The following is a 9,441-nucleotide window of genomic DNA, read 5'->3' as shown; positions in this document are numbered from 1 at the left end:
TAGCTTGTGCCCCAGGCCCATAGCAAACACTGCCAAAAGCACTGCCCAGAAACCTAAGAGGAAGTTGAATTACCGTGTGATAAGGTGATATCAGTGTTATGGACTCCCAGAACCACACAGTGCTGGGAAAGCTACTTCTATGACCCTAGTCTGCTCCCCCAGTCTTTGATGTACTTAACCTGACAAGTGCCTGCAATTATTAAACTTATTTTTGAGATTAGGAAACAAATGAAATACAGAAAAATTTGTTCTCTTTACTAGCCATCGCTTGGCCTTGTGTTTGATTTAAAATATGTCAGCCTCTCCTAGGGTCAGGAGGCTCAATAGGATTGTATGCAAACGGCCTGAATTCCACTTGGGCCCGTAAGCCTTGTGTTTCCTCTTGGCTGACCCCGGGTAGCTGCCTCCACACATCACTTCAGCCTCCTGAATCTCCCTGCAGTCACCCATCAGGGACCACTAGCTCTCTCCATTGCTTATGTGTAGACATGTGGGTGCAATTAATGACATGACTATAGGGTTTCATTTAAAATAACAAGCCTTATGAGTCTAGAGAAAAAAATCTGAAAACTGAAAATAAAGGTTTAAACATGTGAAGGGCAATAAACCTCAGCTTCTCTTCTTTTTTTTTTTTTTTTTTTTAAAGCTGCTTTTTTAAGTTATTGTGCTGCTTTTTTGGGAGTCCAAAATTCTTAGTGCAGTGCCTGTAACAATCTATGGGGAAAAGTCTTTGGAGAGGGGGTTTTGATTTTTTTATATGTGTATTGGCAGCGTATAGTTCAGTGGATCTGGGTCCCCCCAGACATTGGCAATAGGGGAGTGGTTTTGGATGGGACCTGATGTAGCTGCAGCACTGCAGGGTCTATCAGTCAGAGGCAGAAGTTTCCCCTTGCTTGATTTGGGCTGCCCTTCATGCGTGTACCTGAGAATACTCCCTGCTGGTCAAAACAGTGACCCTCAGACATGGTCTCACATAAAAGAGCTCAGGAGAAAGACTAGAAAAATGAGATCAGCAAGCCTTCTGGTAGGAAACCCTGTGAACAGGCTGCATCTCAGAAACTCTCTCTTAGTAACAATATCATTTAAAGGCTTAAGACAACAATGAAATGTGCTGACGCTGATCCCTCTTAAATAGTTTGAAAGGAGTGGCTAATCCTAACACTTTGCATGTAAAACCTGAAGGCTGGTGAAAAGATAACAAACAAATGCTATGGCTGAATGACAGAAGCAAAACCTCAGTAAATACAACAGGAGCTGCAGTAGTGGAGGAAAAAGATATATAAAAGATCTAGCTATGCAGTTGGATCATAACAACTGTACTGCCTACATACCTATGACCATGGAGTGTACATCTACTTGTCCTCAAAGTCGAAGGGCCGGATTCAGCGTCTGACTAAGCCACGGAGAGCTGTGCAGGCTTAAGCAGTCCCCACGCAGCCTTCCCAGTTTGCTCCTTTATCTTGGCGCAGCATCCCTCTGTTCTGCCAACACAAATGTTTCGTGAAACTCCCGATGAACCAGGACAGGCAAATGGTTTGGGATAATATTTTTTTTCACTGCTTGGAAAAAAAAGTGCTTATATCTAGCTGAAAAAAATGTGTATCAATGGGAGTTTTTTGCTTTAAACTGTACATTTATTTTCATCACTGCTTTGTGCAGTGGGAGAGGGCAGCTGCCTGCTCACTGTTCCTCCTTTCTTCTGGGGCACTGCTTGCCCAAATCAGAAGAGCCCAAGAAGACATACAGCAGCATCTGCTCCACAGCAGCACATTTCACAGCAATACAGCTACCTTAACCCTGATTCATTTCACTGCTGGGATTTGGGTGTGCATTGAGGGAGAGGAGAGCGGAGAGGGTTAAAATCCACACTAAATACTTTAGATAGGATTCATATCGTTTAAAGGTTAGTGACCTGATTGTACAGGCTTTCCTATAGTCAAAGGGACAAACCAGGCACCTCCTGAAAGCAGTTATCCCGTTCTGCACTGGGGGGACAAGACAGTAGGGATGATGTGCACTCCAACGGAAGCTTCTTATCTCTCTCCACTGAGCATGAAAGTTGCCTAGATTATTAGCTCAAATTTATAAAATTAGCTTCCAGGTGGCTAAAGTTGCATAAAATTTATCCCAAATTTTAAATATTTTCCTGTGAGAAATATTCCTGAACAGAGAAAGACATCTAAGCATCCTCTTCCATAGAGCAGCCGAAAGGTTTTTGCAAAATATTTAATATCATAATTTCACAATTCATTTCCTGAGTATGTAGAGCCACAGTTCTAAAATTTGCTGACCGTTTCAGCAGCTGACTGTGTGATAATGCAGTCTTTCAAGCATTTCAAATGCAGTAAGTTAGAAAATCTCATATAGTGCTAGGAAAAAGAATGCTGTTATTAATCTGCTGCCTCCATTTCATAGGTTGTGTTCTGTCGGCTGCCTCCATTTTCAAGACTGAGACCACATATGCCTGCTTTAGGATTTTCCTTTTGTGCACATGCCATACTTCTTTAGGGTTTTTTTGCCAATTTAGTTGCCAAAGCACAGCCAAAATTGCCTGATGCCACCATGGCTGAAAGCTTACAGTTTCTTTCCTATTTCCTAATGGAGTAAAAATGCAACAACTTAAAAATGCAAATAGCTTAAAGGGTAGCTTAAATGTTTTTTTCTCTTATTGAAATTGAAAATCCAGAAATTAGTCAATATAGGAGAGTTACACTAATGGTTTACACAGGACTGGGACAAATGCCAGGGAAAATCTTCTTTCCATTCCTACTCTTCTTGAAATACTAATCAAATCAATAGTACTACATTGCAATTAGATCTGGGACTTCCACAGCTGAGGTCTGAACATTAGGAGCTTGAGCAAAAAGGTCTCTTGTTCGAGAACATTACCAAAATTACATTCTCTTTGGGTCAGACACAGAGGGAATGTATAATCCGCTAAACAGTCAGTTGGAGCTGCACTGGGATAGATAATAAACTTCTTGACAATGAGGCCCTAGGCAGAGCCATATTTTTATGCTATAATATGCTACATACAATGTTAGGTGACCAGAAGGAACCAGCTTTGCTTCCCCTGAAGTCAGACTTTCAACAACATCAGTATGTGGCTATGTGTTTGTTTTACAGCAGGAAAACATTAAGAAAAGACTAAGTGGTCTAGGCAGACATAAATTACAGAAATAAACAAAATAGTAAAATGGATAATAGTTCATTCCTTATACTAAAAATATTACTAAAAACAGGACGCAGGAAGACAGTGACAATTTCCACAATTTTTTATCAGAGGCTCATAACTTTCATGAGTAATATCAGACACTTCTGATATGTGATTTGTGGGGCTGCTTCACGTGAAGAAGTAAAAGAATAACATATGGCTTGATAAGTTTAAGCAAGTCATGGGATGTTTGAATCCTGTTTTCATTAATCAACTACATTTTTCTTTGAGGTGTAGCTGTACTGAATGCACTATGTAGATAGGGATTCATTCCTAGGGCTACTAGGGGCTTGCTATATGACACTGGGCAAACAATTTAATCTCCAAATTTGAGATTTCCTGCCTGAATGGGAGGAATGATAAGGTGATATTTTAAAATTTTAAGATTATGAAGGTTATCATAATATCTAAGCTGATCTTATGAATACTACAGCTTTTTAGTTTCATCCTATATCTTGCCTCTGCTCTGTCCTCAAATTGTGCTTTAGGATAATGCAACCTTTGCAGAGAGGCACTAGCCTCACGCTCTCTGATAACATGAGGCGATGAAGCATCCACACTTCCCATGGTAGGTTGTTCCAGTAATTACTCAGCACCATTACTGGAAAATAATTTAGACTTTGCCTATATTCAGGTTCTAGCAATTTCTTTTTCTTGTATCCTGTGCTAAAGATCTTTTATCTTGTGGGCAAGGGTAGCTTCTTCTCCTGAAAGGAATCCTTAATCCAGACACTTCTCGCTCTCTTTTTTGGTGAATTAAAGAGAACAAGCTTTGTAAACATCTCAGGATGATACATTTGCTAGAATCTGTGACTTTTTACTTTACCTTCTCCCATTTTTTAATATTCTTGTAGTGCAAAGAGACATCTTATAGCCCCTGCGGCATGTTGACTGTTGGATTAGATTGACACAGCTAGACTGAAATTCAGTCCCTGCTTTTATTGTGGTTATCACTGGTGAGTCATAGTAAAATGATTACAGAAAGTACTCACAGGTTTGCTGGAGCAAAGTCCAGACCCAGGTTCTCTACTACTGAAAAGCAACTCAGTTGTTACTGTAACAAGCAGAAGTGGGTGGACATTGTGGTCAAAATATTCATCTGCAGGAAAGTTTCAGGGAACCTCTCTTTCAAGTATGTCTTTCATTTAATCTATTTCACACATTATTTTTCATAACATAACATCACGGCATCAATTAACACCTTACAGTAGACAAGATTTTTTTCAGACTTACCCCAGAATACTTTTTTATCATTCTACCATGGTTAATTAATTACAAAATAACCTTTTCCTTTAATTATTAGCCCAAAGATTCTATCTTAACAGAACTATTACAAGTTGATTTTTCTTTTCTTATCTAGACATTTTGTCACTCCAACCTTCTTGAGAAAAAGATTTTCTACATAGCTATATACCTGCAAATACAAATCATGTGTATCAAGCTTTACTTATTAGCTTTCCTGAAAACCAAAACGCCCTCACCAGCATCAACATATCACTATCTCCATTTACGAAGAGAAAAACAACAATCTTGGCAAGTTAAAGAGCCCTGAGATCCTTCGTAATTTAAACACTAAACTGAAGCACAGAAAGTTCAGGAAACATAGCTATAGATGTGCTGATGCTCTATAGTCCTCTTTAACGCCCCAACCCTGCTCAAGTGCCACATATGTTCCATCTGACCATAATTCTACTAATTTTTCCTGTTTATGCTTACTTTCTACTCAATCTCCCAGGAAAACGGAGACACCAATAAGTAAACCAGATGGAAGGCACAAGCACAGGGGCTGTGGGATATGACTGAACATTGAAGCCTAAAAGAGAAGATCGACGTTTCAAAAAAGAGGAGCAAAATCACTTAATATTCCATGTGATTTTTGTTTGGATTGCTTGTGTTCACAGTCTCACAATATTACCTTAAAGTAAGTGGCACAGAGGTGATGTATTGAGAGATGATTAATTTTGATCTGAGGATGTACAGCATGACAAATTGCGTCAGTGCAAAAGTAATTGCTTTTTAATTACGATGTCAAAAATTATACAGTCCCACAGCAGAAATACACCATTCTGCATTTCTAAAATTGCCACTCTTTTCATTGACATTATGTTCAACTAGCTCAGGCAAGGTTACTTTGGCCAAGTCTTGGCATGACAAAATTTGACGCAGTAAATTAAAAATGGATAGGAAATTATTTATATATCCCCTCCAGTACTCTTTTCAGCAGCGGGTGAGTTGTACTAAATATTAATGGCAGCAAAAGGAGAAAAAGCCTGGGCTGTCCCATGAGCTGATAGGCACCTATTGATCCATAAACCCGCAGTAGAGTCTGTTGCAAAATGTCCCTAGCCAGAGATAAGATGTTGTTATTATTATTATTGCCTGAATTCAGTTACAAAGTCTGCTCGGTGTTGACAGGGATATTCCAGTTAATCGTTACTGAGACAGAACCCCACCTTTTGTGCTGCTTCATCCCCAGTTCTGAGTCCAGCCAGGACACAGTCCAGCTCCGACGTGTGTGGATGGAGCGGCACCCTTAATGTAGTGACGGTGCTACAGCAGCCCGGTCCGTGGTGGGGTCCAGACGTTGTGATGGGCACCATTTCGAAGAGCAGTGCTGGCAGGGGAAGACTACCCAGAGAAGGAGAGCATCAGCCATTCCCTGGGCCTGCTCGAGCATCTCGGACCTGAGGATAGGAAAACAGGAACCTCTGCAGGAAAAAATCCCCCAGGGGCTGGATAGGAGCTCTGTCACCAGAGATCCAACATTTCCCAGAATTAAAAAGCTGGAGGAGGAGTGAAGAAATACGATGCCACATCGGTAGTGGTGAATTTTTCTTCCTGGTGTGATTGTCAAGATTTTTGGTTACCCCTAAGAATAAGTAAGCCTTAGGAAAGATTAATACTTGGAAAAAAGTATGTAATCTCTGGAAGGTTTTACTGGGCACGCTGCAGCTGTAACTGCAGTCAGAAGAGAGTGGGATTAGCCAGCTTCTCTGACTGCTTTCCTATTTAGCACCCAGAAACACCCTCCAAACACCCACATTTTTGTGGTGCTCAGCATACTGGCAGATACAGGGAATTTAAGTCCAAATTCAGTGCTTAAATGAAATATTACAGATTTATTCATGATATGCATGTATTAGTAATTATGATGACAGAATAGTATAATCAAGATATAAAGAACTGGTATAATTGTAATTATAGTTTTCCCTGTCATGGATATAGTATTTCAACACAGGTCTCAACGAAACTACAGCTCTTGTTACCAACTGAAACAGAACACACTGTTCCCTATATAAAACACTGTTTCTTGGGATGTTCCTGCCCGTAAAATTCACAAGATAGCCTCAGGTAAAGGCTCTTTTCCAGCAGATACTACTAGCAGTTTTCTGGCAATAGTACTAAACAAGTAAGGGCTGAGTAATGTTGGATTTTTGACCTGTCAGCTTCAGCTTTAACATTTTAACTTACTGCAGGCAGGATCAACATCAGCAGGTTCTGTGGACAATATGCTGCATGTAAGCCATGGGGTTATTTTATGTGTTTTGGGTAAGTCTTTCATGGAAATAGCACAGAAATAACAGAAATTCAATCTGTGAGCTATAGGACTTGGGCCAATAGCACACATCAAAGTCTAAGTTGCAAGTAGCACAGATAAGATTAGCATTGGTGTCACAGATTCCTGAAGCTGCTGCAGGCTTGTAACTGCTCTCTGTTTCCTCTAATAAAACTACCGTACTTGACTCTGGTTGCAGGCAGCATGTGAAATGACACCAGTACATCCAGAATTTATTAACATACTATGCATGTGCTGTTTTCCTTCAGCTCTGTTTAAACTACTAGAAGTCCAAAATCCTAGGTAAGTGCCTGAAGTCCTCAGAGAAACCCAGGACAACAATTCTTGATGGAAAAAGAGATGAAGTTCAGGCAAGGCCACGCACATTGTTCTTCTAGTTTATTTCCCCAAAGGAAAAACAAGCTGCAACACATTTCTCTTTTCCACTATCTCCACAGTATTTATTATAACAGGTTTCTGCTCTATTACTAGCAAACATGGTATTTACTATCATCATATAACCCTTGTGGTTGAGAATGACTGTGCAGGGCTGCTGGTGAGTTCAACTCATGCCTTCTGCAACACCACTCAGCATGACCTTTACTGTTGCTCTGCTGCTGCTCGTTATTTCCCATCTTATTCCTGTCCCAGGTCTTGCCACTGCTGAGCCAAAATGCCAACAGCTTTCCTCATCAGGGTACTCTCTACTGCTGCTTTTTACAAAGCGCTACAAAGATTTGGTTAGTGTATTACATGCAGTCAAACACGTCCCTCATGTATCCTGAGGCACTTAATCTTTCTTCATTAGCAGATGATATATAACGAATGAACAATGAGTAATTGTAGGCTTTTAGCTAAACTGAAGTCTTAGGTCTGAGTGTTTGAATATTTCATTCTACATTTGATTGATCTCTTCATACAAACGGCCATTAAACAAAATATCTAGCAGCAGGTACCATTACTTGATCTTATCATTATATTATTACTGCTTTTTGATTTTTCCAAAATTTTGGGCAAAGGCTGAATTTTTTGTATGTACACCTTTGTGATAACCGCAGGGCTATTTCGACAGCATTTAACCTGAATTCATGTCTTCCTTACAGTGGCAAGCGCAAGCCAAGTTCAGCTACAAGGTATAAGAAAGGGACTCACATCCACCTTTGGGAGCTTCCTTGGAGCATGGTGTTTTATCTCTAAGGCAGGATACTGCAGACCTGCTCAGCCGTCAGTGTAGTCTGAAAGTCTAAAGCAACGATGGGGCCAGGGAAGATATTTTAGTGCAACATACAGGTTTGAGTGATTTAAATGTGGATGTAGAAGACATGAAACTTTTTGAATTGTGCAGAAAATCACTGCACATGTATTTAAAAGTCTGCACAAAATGGTGGCCAGGATTGTCAGCTCGCTTCATTTGCTGCATCCATTACTCATAGATTTTGAGATGCTGACCACAAAAGAGGCACATGAATTTCCTTGTGGGTGAAAAAGGATATTTTTCAAACTCTTTTTCCAAGCTGGAGCTTACCTGGCAGCTCACCAGTAATGATGCCTTCATCAGACAGACTTCACTGCATACTAGCATCTCAGTGGGAGGTCTCCACAAATCTCAGTGAAGCAAGGTGGTTTCTGGAAAAAGCAAAGAAGGCATTGTTTATATGTGCTGCTTGTTGCCAGACAGATGCATATCCAATGTGCAATAAATCAACTTGGTACAAGAGGACCACTGGTAATTGTTTTTCTACAATGATTTTCAAAGTATATTTCTTTTATACCTCCAGCCTGGAGCCAGTGTGGCTCCTGAATGCACTGCGCTGCCATGCACCGCTCAGACTGTGCCCATTATTTGTTGTTTCTCGTGCACCAGCAGTATGTGTGTTTGGTGATTTAGTACCGTATGACGAAATGGCACGCAGTAGAAGGAGCACTGCATATCCTCCATCAGAGCTCTGAAGCATAATTCAGCTACCTCTAATTCATCAGCTGATGGATCAAATCCAGATCCACTCCCAGATTCCACAAAAATATCTTTTCTTATAACATTGAGTTTTCAGAGGTCAAGTTTTAGACGCTATTGATTGACTTCTGAGGACCAGAGGCGTTTGGAAACACTTAGCAACCCAAATACAGGAGAGAAAATAGGACCATAAGATTGTCTAGTCTCAAAGGCATTTCTAGCAGACAGCAGATATGTTGTAGGTCTCCTGCACTCCTGCAATTGGTAGATGAAATCTGAGGTGACTATGATGAGCAGTAACTCGTCATAGCTGGTTGCAGTAATAAGAACATTTAAACCAGTGGGAACATGCCTAAAGAAAACAAACATTTCAAGTGTTACTACAAACAGTGAAGTCTGTTTCTTTCTGTACTTACATTAGGAGGGATATTGTGACATGATAGCAGCCACTGGATGAGACTATTGCTCACTACCAACAGTCAGTGTGACCTCTGGGCTACAAGGGAACGGCACCCTTAAGAACTTTCCATCATCAACAAAAATCCAGAGCAACCAGCCCAAGACTGGGAATAACACTCCAAGATAACTGGATATCCCAGTCACAATACCAGCCAGAATATATGTGCCTGGATCTTTTTGGGCACACAGCTATTTTACAGAATTTATATACTTTATGTGAGCATATAATTTTAAGTTGCCTTTTTCCACACATTTCTG

The sequence above is a fragment of the Haliaeetus albicilla genome, chromosome 1, assembly GCF_947461875.1.
Source record: "Haliaeetus albicilla chromosome 1, bHalAlb1.1, whole genome shotgun sequence".
NCBI classification, from domain to species: Eukaryota; Metazoa; Chordata; class Aves; order Accipitriformes; family Accipitridae; genus Haliaeetus; species Haliaeetus albicilla.
Note: the sequence above shows the minus strand (reverse complement) of the source record.